Source organism: Amblyomma americanum, chromosome 6 (assembly GCF_052857255.1).
Source record: "Amblyomma americanum isolate KBUSLIRL-KWMA chromosome 6, ASM5285725v1, whole genome shotgun sequence".
Classification (NCBI taxonomy): domain Eukaryota; kingdom Metazoa; phylum Arthropoda; class Arachnida; order Ixodida; family Ixodidae; genus Amblyomma; species Amblyomma americanum.
In genome coordinates this window covers 162,621,856-162,633,240 of record NC_135502.1, presented here as the reverse complement: position 1 = coordinate 162,633,240, position 11,385 = coordinate 162,621,856, and the positions used below count along the sequence as shown (strand labels likewise).

The window sequence follows — 11,385 nt, the reverse complement described above, 5'->3', positions numbered from 1 at the left end:
TTACCTTGTCCAGACTGCACAGCTACTCCGGTACGGTGGCACTCTAGGTACCTTTGTCGCTCCAGAGGACAAACGCGTCACCCCTCTCTTTGCGATGAAGTGCGCTTGCTCCTTCCTTTCAGTGTTTTCCTTCCAGGCTTGAAATTCTGCAAAAAGAAAAAAAATTATATATTTATGCAGAGACCACACAATGAGTGCATTTGATCTGCTAGGTTCACAACCATTTACATGACATTCTTCAAGCCTTAAGGCAGCCAGCTGTAGGCTTTGACCAAAAAGCGGAAGTTAATCACTTTCTACACGACACAGCTACTAAATGACTGCTCAGACTACTTTGAAGACAGCACATCGCCACGATGGCTCGATAGTTATGGCGCTTGGCTGCTGACCCGAAGGACGCGGGTTCAATCCCAGCCGCGGCGGTCGCATTTCGTTGGCGAAATTCTAGAGGCCAGTCTACTGTGTCCGACGTCAGTGCACATCAAAGGACCCCAGAGTGTCCCTCATAGTCCGAGTCACTTTGAGATGGTAAACCTCCATGAACGTAAAACCCAAAACACTACCAACACATTATTACGGTATACCACCTACCGCTGTGTAAAAATCTTCAAGATTACCATGCCCAGTCTTCAATGTCTTTACACTGCATGCATTTATTTCAATTTCACTTGTCTTTTATTTCATGCACCAGAAAGACCACTTCCAATATAAGGTGAACAGTGGGGCTAGTTGATGCATGATATACTGGTGACAACAGCATCTAAAGGATGGAGGATAAGGGACACAGCACGCGCTCTGCACAACACAGCACGAGGGCTTCAGACAAACCTCCTTCCCTGTACACAAGCTAACATATTCCGTTATGCGTGCATACACAAACAAAAACTAAGAACATGTGATTCTTTCTCACCTGCAATGGAAGAGAACTGAACAGTGCAGCGTCTCGCCATAAAGCCATGCTCCTGCGCGTGGTGCTGCAACAGTTCACGACGGTGGAGAAAAGCATTACAACAGAGGTCACATGCGAAAGTTTTCTCACGAGCTGATGAGCTCGCAGCTTCGGGGTGCTTATTTCGCACATGCCTACTTTGGGATTTCAGAAAAGCAAATTCAGCTTGGACAAGAAAGGGACAAAGTGCGCTGCCATCATAAATAATGTGCTTGGAGAGGAGAGTCGCGAAGAGCTCTTTGAGCTTTTGCGCAAACAGAAGTTCTCCCTTCTAGTCGACGAATCCACTGACAAGGCAACGGTGAAGCATGTGTTCCTCGTCGCCCGAGTAGTGAACGTCGACGGCGGCATAATAGATGCGTTTTTGGACTTAGTACCACTCAGTGATGCGACTGCCAGCTCTCTCTACACTAGCCTGAAGGCAGTGTTCAGTGCTGCGGAAATTCCGTACGACAAAAATTTGATTGGTTTTGCGGCCGACGGAGCGAACGTGATGATGGGTGCGCATCATTCCGTCGTGTCGCTGCTACAGGCAGAAATTCCAGGCCTCTTCATTATGAAGTGCGTTTGTCATTCGTTCCATCTGTGCGCCTCGTATGCATGTATAACACTTCCGAGAGGAGTTGAGGATCTGGCACGCGATGTTTTCAACTACTTTTTGTCGCCGAAGCAGACATCTGCCTTCCAAGAATTCCAAAAGCTTGCAGAGGTGAAACCACACAAGCTGTTGCACCCAAGCCAAACAAGGTGGCTATCTCTACAAGTTGTTGTGACACGCTTACTTGAGCAGATGCCTGCCCTGATTTTGTTTTTCAAAAAAGCCGCCACTGACGACCACCTGCTTGCTGCAGAAGCCATTCTGGAAAAACTAATTGACCCGTCAACGAAACTCTACCTCGAGTTCCTTGAGTATGTCCTGCCTTTTTTCGCTAACCTAAATAAGGAAACGCAGTCGGAAGAAACCAGAATCCACTTGCCCCATGAAAAAGTTTCGGCCATGCTGAAATGCATACTTGAATGCTACATCAAGTGGGACTACTTGGAGGCCACAGCGTTGTCCGATGTGCGGTACAAAGACCCAGCCAAGTTCCTGCCATTGGAAGAAATTTACCTTGGAGCAAAGGCAACTGCCGCACTAGCCGGTAACACGCACGGCTTAAACGATAATCAGGTTCACATCTTTCGGCGGCGGTGTTTAGAGTTTTTTTATTGAAGCAGCTCATCAGATCTACCTGCGGTTCCCCTTAAAAAGTGAACAGATGAAAAACCTTCGAGTCATAGACCCGAAAGTTGTCCTGGGAAAGACAGTGCCATCAATCGCGTAGTTTGCGGTCTCCTTTCCTCTGATAGTGAAAGAAAACGAATAAGTGAATGAACTGGACAGGGAATGGCGACTTCTCCGCAACATGGAGCTTAGCGACTACGCTGACTTAACTGCGAGCCAGTTCTGGTACAAAGTGTCTCAAATGAAAAAAGGAGACGGTTCACAAGAGTACCCCCTGCTGTCAAGCTTTATGAAGAACCTTTTGTGCCGTGCCTGCCACACTCCAGCGCCGCTATCGAACGCGTGTTTTCGCAAGTCAACTTGGTGAAAACAAAGCAGAGAAACAGATTGTCAACACAAGCGTTGTGCGGTTTGTTGCACGCAAAAGCAAAAGGAGCCTTGATGGACAGCTGCTGTTACAAGTTCAAGATCACTCCTTCTCATTTGAAGAGGATGAACAAAGATATGTACGATGATTAAGACTTTAAGATTGTGTGCGCGTCTAATTCCTTAATTGTTCGTGTGCCATATAATAATTCTAGAGAGTTAAGAAAGATATATCTTAAAGCGTCAGCATCGACACTGCACGCGCGTTTACATTATTTCTGAATACAGTATCATTTGCATCGTACGTGTTTTTATGTTATTGAAGAAAGTGCTTCGATCTGTGCAGTTTTTTTTTTTTTAAAGAAAAGCATTCTCCACGTTTGCTAGACCGCTTCGTTTCAACGTGCTGCTCAATTCCAAAACAACATATATATTCTCAGTTTTAAGGAACCATTTTCTGATTTTGTAATTACCCACTCTACATCTGAATCAGTGCTATATAACATAGCAAGACTACATTTTTGAGGATGTCAAGTTCTCGTGATGTCATTTCTTAGTCGCTCGAACTACTATTTGACGATCTTTGATTGAAACTTTGATAAATAAAGTACTGGGCGGTGAGGTACGCATTTCACCTCTTCTGAGTGTTCTGTTTGAGGCGAGAAGGGGACTTTCACGAAGTCAAACGTGTTCGTCTTTCTGTCTGCATCTTAAAAAGACTGTTAATGTTGTCTGAACAAAATACTTTGATGCGTTAAGGGGGCTTAGCAAACAATGGAAGCTCTTTCAACTTGGGTTAATTCAACTCCATTCTATTTACAAAGGGCTGCAACGGTTCTTTGCGCGTAAAGATGAGCCTGCTGAAGGAGCAGCCCAAAAGGCGGTGCGGTGAAACAGGAGTCGTTTGCTCGAATTTTACTTCAGATAGAGCTAGGGGGAGTCAGGAGAGCGTCATTGCTGACTCCCCCTTTATCTGGTGGTGCCTTCTGTGGACCTTCTATGCATGGTAACTCTACAAAAAATTAAGAAAAAAGCTACAGTTGCGGCTAACACACCTTTATCTCAGATAAAATGTACAAGACATAGAATAAAGAGTGAACTGCGTTGAGACTTTGTTAAAGCTGTAATCGCCACATTAACAAGAAAAGAACTAAAAGCTAGGGATTTTTCTTCAATCTAGAGATTTTTGGGGGTTCATTGTAGGGAAAAAACGTTGACCTGAGTTGGCATCACTGCGGCAGACACACGCCGACTGCCGTTACTTACCCTGCCACCTCGCCTAGGTTAGGACAATGGGCAAGGACATCGCCGTTAATTGCGCTTGAGGTGCACCGGGATTCTTTGATAGTTGTTACGCCAATTGCGTTCAGGTCACATCCTCTCGTTCTATACTCGCCAGTTTGCGCAGTTACTTTGTTGTCTTGTTTTCAGTGCTCTTGTCCACTCGCGAGTTCGCGCAGTAGCGCGTCTTTTGTTTTACGTTTTGTTGTCAGTGCAGTTGCGCGTCCCTTTGTTTAAAGTTTTCTTTTCAGTGCTGTGAGCATTGTGCCTGCCGCCTCGTGGCCTCATTGGAATGGAAGGACCAAATTCACCACCTGCTGAGTCACCAGCGCGAGATAAATATCTGTGCCCTGTGTGCAAAGCTGAATTTGCTTTTCTGAAATCCCAAAGTAGGCATGTGCGAAATAAGCACCCCGAAGCTGCGAGCTCATCAGCTCGTGAGAAAACTTTCGCATGTGACCTCTGTTGTAATGCTTTTCTCCACCGTCGTGAACTGTTGCAGCACCACGCGCAGGAGCATGGCTTTATGGCGAGACGCTGCACTGTTCAGTTCTCTTCCATTGCAGGTGAGAAAGAATCACATGTTCTTAGTTTTTGTTTGTGTATGCACGCATAACGGAATATGTTAGCTTGTGTACAGGGAAGGAGGTTTGTCTGAAGCCCTCGTGCTGTGTTGTGCAGAGCGCGTGCTGTGTCCCTTATCCTCCATCCTTTAGATGCTGTTGTCACCAGTATATCATGCATCAACTAGCCCCACTGTTCACCTTATATTGGAAGTGGTCTTTCTGGTGCATGAAATAAAAGACAAGTGAAATTGAAATAAATGCATGCAGTGTAAAGACATTGAAGACTGGGCATGGTAATCTTGAAGATTTTTACACAGCGGTAGGTGGTATACCGTAATAATGTGTTGGTAGTGTTTTGGGTTTTACGTTCATGGAGGTTTACCATCTCAAAGTGACTCGGACTATATGAGGGACACTCTGGGGTCCTTTGATGTGCACTGACGTCGGAACAGTAGACTGGCCTCTAGAATTTCGCCACGAAACGAAATGCGACCGCCGCGGCTGGATTGAACCCGCGTCCTTCGGGTCAGCAGCCAAGCGCCATAACTATCGAGCCATCGTGGCGATGTGCTGTCTCAAGTGATGTGCTGTTTCAAGGGCAGTCATTTAGTAGCTGTGTCGTGTAGAAAGTGATTAACTTCCGCTTTTTGGTCAAAGCCTACAGCTGGCTGCCTTAAGGCTTGAAGAATGTCATGTAAATGGTTGTGAACCTAGCAGATCAAATGCACTCATTGTGTGGTCTCTGCATAAATATATAATTTTTTTTCTTTTTGCAGAATTTCAAGCCTGGAAGGAAAACACTGAAAGGAAGGAGCAAGCGCACTTCATCGCAAAGAGAGGGGTGACGCGTTTGTCCTCTGGAGCGACAAAGGTACCTAGAGTGCCACCGTACCGGAGTAGCTGTGCAGTCTGGACAAGGTAAATGGCAGCCAAAGGCAGTGGGCAGTGTGAAATGCAACAAACATTGTTTTGCTGGTATGGTTGTCACTCAGGATGGTGAAAAGGTAACCGTTGAGTACCAGGCTGAGCACTATGGCCATGAGAAGAGTGTGACACACCTGCGCTTGTCCGCCACTGAAGTGGCTGCCATAGCACAAAAGCTCGGTATAGGAGTCCCCATTAGAAGGATTTCTTATTGCAGATGCACACTCATTTGCTGGAGTTGCATTGGACAGGCTCTATACTTCGACTACGAAAGATATATATAACATACAAAGTACAAGTACCAAATTGGAAATGAGGAGCAAAGAGATCCAGATGACTTTGTCAGTATGCAGATGTGGATCCATGATCTAAAGGAAAGCACAGATTCGGCTCTGTTGTATGCTGATAACGAGTTGCTCTCACGAAAAGACATCAAGGAGTTTAACATGGCCCTTATCACTTGCACTCAAAGGGAAATGCTTCTGCACTATGGCACCAAGTCTCTATGTGTTGACACGACGCATGGTACGAATTCTTATGGGCTTCCGCTCATGACAGTGCTCGTAATTGCGGCTGACTGGTCAGGCATACCTTGTGCTTATCTCCTCTCTCAAAGCACATCGGAGGAAACTATGGTTCGGTTTTTTCAGGCAATAAAAGGTAGTATTGGTCAGGCACTTTGCTGCGAGGCCTTCATGTCTGACGATGCAGCAGCATATTGCAATGCTTGGCAAAAGGTAATGGGGATCCCTCAGAGACGCTTGCTCTGCACCTGGCACTTAAAACGCAGTTGGACCTCCAAACTTAGCAAAGTTAGTGGCGATGAAAATAAAAAACTGGTCAGACACTCTGCACACTTTGATGGCTTGCCCAAGCGTACCAGAATTTCAGGCTCTTCTTCAAAAATTTGTGGCGGCTAAGTCAGTGGGGGAGTGCTAAGACTTTGTGGAGTATTTCGGAAAGTCTTATGCAAAGCATCCTGAGCAGTGGGCGCATTGCTATAGGCAAGGTACTGGCCTCACGACAAACAATCACGTAGAGTCTATGCACAATGAGCTAAAGGCTGTTTATTTGCGAAGAAAGCAGTGCCAGCACATGGACAAATTGCTGCATACTTTACTGGAATTTACGAATGATCGGCTCATCAAGCAGCTCATTTCACATGTGAGGCCCATGGCAAGCCACCGGACAGCAGACCGCTATAAGAAGCACTGCGCAGGTGTCGAGCTCGCTCAATCTGGCGTGAGTGAATTACCTGATGGATGGTCGCTGGTGCAGTCGCAACCTTTGCAAGAGTTTAAGCACACTGTAGTAAAGGGCAGCATACCATGCCAAGGGTGCAGCTACAGTTGCAAACAATGCAACATATGTATCCACACCTTGCAATGTGTATGCTTGGATTACAAGCAGCACTTGAGTTTGTGTAAGCATATGCATGCAGTTGCTCAATGGGAGCGTGAAAAAAACAATTCAAGCGCTCAAGGATCGACTGAAAAAGGCGCAGCTCTTCCTTCGACTTCAACAGAAAATGATTCATTCACTCTAGATGAGCCAGGCACTTCTCGACAGCATCCAGGCTGATGCAATCCCTGAGCCGCAAAGTCGTGGTATTGAAAACGTCCGTACTTTGCTTGGAGCTGCTTTACAAGACTTAGCGAACAAGGAATCGGGCGATGCAGCACAAGAAGAGTTCGTGATAAAGAAAGTCCATGAGATAAGACAGGCGCTAAAGCAATTTCCGGATAAGCAGCCATCTGCAGCAAAGCGCACTGCTACAAACAAAAATCTGGAAAAGCAGCCAGATTACTGGCCCAAAAGGCAGTGCACCTCTGCGAGCACACGGTTTCCAGCATTTTGTGTTCATATGTACTTTTTATTTTATGTCTATGTGTACACCGTTTCATCAGGAGAAATCCCTGCAAATGTATTGAAGTTTTGACTGCTCCGAACTAAAGATGGGAGTCGAGGCCTTGTCAGGCTCCATGCCTTTTGCCTCGTCTTCCACTTTCAACTGAAAGGAAATAAAATGGTTTGAATATGAAATAAAAACCTCAGCCTTCTCAGGAATGAGAAAGTGGCTGAGGTGCATCATGTATTAAAGCAAACCAGTGGTTCAAGATTTAGTTTTTCAAGCACCGCTGCTTCTTTTAAAACGCTAAAAACAGAATGTATGTTAACAATGGCATTATCATCTAAGAGCAGTGCTGGATGAAAAGGAATGCATTCATTATAAAATTGAGTTAAATACTTTTTTTTTTCAGTGTTTCCAGTTGCACACATGAAAGTAAAATACGATTGACCGTAAGATCATCTCCGCATTCGCAAATAGGTTTGCCTTGTTTTGTTAGCAGGAAGTTATGCGTAAGGTGCGTGTGACCTATCCGGAGACGGCATAAAATCACTTCCTTAAAACGTTCCTGGTGCACACGATTTAAATTCACCTAAAACTGGCTTCACCAAATGTAGTTTATTATTCACTTTGTCGTTCCATTCCGACTGCATTTTTCTCTTAATTCACGCTGTGCCAAGTTTATGCAATGCTTAAAAGGTATATTTACTTTTTTTATTTCCTTCCCGCGAGCTTTAGCAGTGCAGTAACTGCCCTCTCGTTGCCTCTTATTCCGACATTACTGGGAACCCAGCAGAACTTTGTTTGTCCTCGAGCTGCGGCTCTTACTATCTTGTGCATGATGTCACCAAGAATCGGAGTGACTGCATTTCTAGAGTGAAAAGCTGTAAGTATACTGAGGAAGTCTGTGTAAATAATACTGTTGGTAAGGTTCTCGTTTTCTATTTTTTCCATGGCCACACAGACTGCGTAACATTCTGCAGTGAAGATGGATGAGCACTGTGGAAGTCGTACTGTTTTCTCCGACTTCCCTCGGACCACTGCGCTTCCTACGTAAACGTCCGTTTTTGAACCATCTGTATAAAACTACTGTACTTTTCTTTCAGTGCAAGGAATTCTTGTACTATATGTTGTTGCGGAGTTTGTTTCTTATGAAACTGTGTAAGAGTGAGATCGCAGATTGCAGGAAAATTGTACCATGCATGCAGTGAATCTCGTCTCCGAGCAATGTTAGGTAATGTATCTAGTACGGCGAGGTTTTGGCACATCTCTTCAATACACAGAATGAGTGGCCTGATATCGAGCGGTTTGTTGTGAAACAGTGTTCTAGATGGGCACTTTGCGACTATTGGGCAACATAGGTGTTTGGGCAGTGAACGGATGTTTAAAATGTATGAGCATGTGAGCATGGTGCTTCTATCTGTAAGCGATGGTTTGTTGATTTCTACATGGACTAGTTATGTTTGACGTTCTGTAAGCACCAGAGTAAAGACGCAAACCTAAATTATGTATTGGATCTAGTCGTTTCAGGTATGAAGGCCTCGCTGACCCATAAACTATACATCCATAGTCTAAGGTGGAGCGTACCATGCAGCGATAAATTTGTAAAAGGCGTCCTGTCAGCACCCCAACGTTTACGTGACAGTACTTTGAGTATATTTAGGGATCCGGAGGCTTTCTTTTTCAGTGCGTTTATATGAGGCAGGAAATTGAGTTTTTTGTCAAAAGTTGTACCCAGAAATTTGTGCTCTTTTTTGACAGGTATCCGTGTTCCGTTCAGGTGTATAAAAGGGTCAGCTTGTATGCTTCGTTTAAGCGAGAAAAGGATGGCTACTGTTTTCTGTGTGGAAAACTGGAAACCGTAGTGATCTGCCCATGTCACTAGTTTAATCATTGTCAACTGTATTTGTCTCTCGCATGTTGCTACGTTTGAGGATGTGCAAGCTATTTGAAGATCATCAACGCACACTGAATACAGGATGGACTTTGGGATTATTTTTTCTTATGGCATTCATTTTTATGCTAAACAATGTCGTGCTTAAAATACATCCCTGAGGAACCCCATTCTCTTGAACGAAGGTCCTGGACAGAGTTGATCCCAGGCGTACTTGAAATGAGCGGTCGGAAAGGAAGTCAGTTTAACATCCTACCGCGGATACCTAGGTCGCCAAGGTCGCGGACGATACCAAACTTCCAGGTTGTATCGTACGCTTCCTCCATATCAAAGAAAACGGCAAGACAGTGCTGTTTGTGTATAAAAGCTTCTCTTATTGTTTTCGAGGTGAACTAAATGGTCTGTTGTTGAGCATCCCTTTTTATAACTGCATTGATGGGCATCAAGTTCGCGGGGTTAAAGGACAAATGTTAATCTTATTTTTTTTGTTATTTGACAGCTTACAGACGAAATGTAACTCTGCCATGAGGCTTTCTCAGCACTGTGACTGACGTACTGAGCTTGAGGTTCTATGTGTAGGGTATCAGCGAAATTTGCCCCAAGCTCTATTTTGTTGTTTTTTGCTTCCTTGCATTCCTTTGTCCACCACACTGTGTTTTTGCCGCACCACTCCTGAAGACTGAGGAACAGCTAAGTGTACAGCAGTAATTATGCAATTCGGGAACATTTCGTTGATGCTGAGGTTTTCTAAAGCTATATTTTATAAATTGGCCTGTGCTCAAATTTCCCAGTCTGCTAAATGCAGCTTCCAATGTCGCGGTTTAGTTGGGATGATTTCTGGTGCTGATGTCAAACTGATTAATACAGGAAGGTGATCGCTGCCATATGGGTTGTCGATAACGTTCCATTTAAAATTGTTAAGAATAGATGGAGAACTAAAGGACAAATCTAAGCTGCTCATATTGCGTGAGGTTGGAGAGCAGTATGTGGCCTTTTCCATGTTTAAAAGACATTGTTTGTGAGAATAAAATCTTGGATAGTTTGCCCCCTAGAGTCGCAGCGCTCGCTTCCCCAAAAAGAAGAGTAGGCATTAAAATCCCCAACTACCAGATATGGCTCTGGAAGATCATCTATCAGTTCTTGTAGATCATGGGCTATTAATGCAAATTGTGGAGGAATGTATACTGAACAGATTGTTAGTGTTTTATAGGTGATGATGCTGACTGCAACCGCTTTAAGTTTTGTAATGAGCTTGATCTCTTGAGCAGGGACGCCGCTTTGAACGACAATCGCGACGCCTCCCAAGAGTCGATTTGCCTGCTCTCGATCGCGTCTAAAAGTTTTATAATGTTTCAGGATATGCACATGTTGTGGACCAAGATTGGTCTCCTGAAAACAAAACTATGGGTAACTTTTACCCTAAATAATAGTAATAATAATAATAATTGGTTTTGGGGGAAAGGAAATGGCGCAGTATCTGTCTCATAAGGGAAGGGTAAAGGAGGGAGTGAAAGAAGAAAGGAAGAGAGAGGTGCCGTAGTGGAGGGCTCCGGAATAATCTCGACCTCCTGGGGATCTTTAGCGTGCACTGACATCGCACAGCACACGGGCGCCTTAGCGTTTTTCCTCCATAAAAACGCAGCCGCCGCAGTCGGGTTCGAACCCGGGAACTCCGGATTCACCCTAAAATATGTGTTATGTCACTGTAATTCCGCATAAGTCCTCTACAATTCCACTGAATTCAAAAAAGGCATGTTTGTGTTTTTGAGAGGAAATGAAAGGGGATTTACTTAGATATGGGCCCGTTATGAGGGGCCTGTCTTTTTTTCGCTCAAGAGAGCTGTTCCGCCGCTGCAAAGCAGGCGGACTGGAAGTTATATCTATCACCTTGCCAGAACTGCTGGAGGACCACGCAGCTGCGGTTGTGTTAGTTTCAGGCCTCCCCTGATAAGGGAAGTCCTGCGGGATGCTGACCCATAGATCGGCGCTCCCTGCTTTGGCAATGACAGGGCAGCTTTCGCTGACCCTGCCTGGGGCGTCGATGGCCCTGCCATAGGCTCTGTGAAAGCGCCCTTGGCAGGTGCCGAATTGCTGTGTGGTGCTACGCCCCTGCGCACCACATCAGCGAAGTTTTGTTTTGCTGTGAAAAAGAATGTGTTTGTAAGCGCAAAACGCCTTCTCGCTTCTTTAAATTAAATGTTTTCCTTTGTTTTTATGGTGATTATCTCTTTTTATTTCTTCTAGGATGGACACGCCCTGGAGTATGCAGCATGGTCTCCTTCACAGTTTGCAGTGCTGGGCTGCGTCACATCCATCAGACTGGTGATCATT

General features: G+C 44.9%; 2 long non-coding RNA genes across 9 annotated transcripts in view; one reads left to right on the top strand and one right to left on the bottom strand.

Annotated features, from left to right (window-relative positions):
* Positions 1 to 11,385, bottom strand: part of LOC144094153 (uncharacterized) — a 38,208-nt gene that overhangs the window by 14,556 nt on the left and 12,267 nt on the right. For 5 of the 8 annotated variants that reach the window (XR_013306443.1, XR_013306445.1, XR_013306449.1 and 2 more), the window contains one exon: positions 5,618 to 7,322. The exons of 1 other annotated variant lie outside the window; for it this stretch is intronic. This is a non-coding gene — a long non-coding RNA (uncharacterized LOC144094153). Of the gene's footprint in view, positions 1 to 4; positions 147 to 910; positions 1,042 to 5,617; positions 7,323 to 11,385 lie in introns of those variants that run through there. 2 more of the 8 variants (XR_013306441.1, XR_013306440.1) reach the window with 1 other exon arrangement.
* LOC144094155 (uncharacterized) lies at positions 4,251 to 11,359 on the top strand. The gene is made up of 3 exons (XR_013306454.1): positions 4,251 to 4,387; positions 5,164 to 5,305; positions 8,125 to 11,359. It is a non-coding gene; the product is annotated as an uncharacterized LOC144094155 (long non-coding RNA).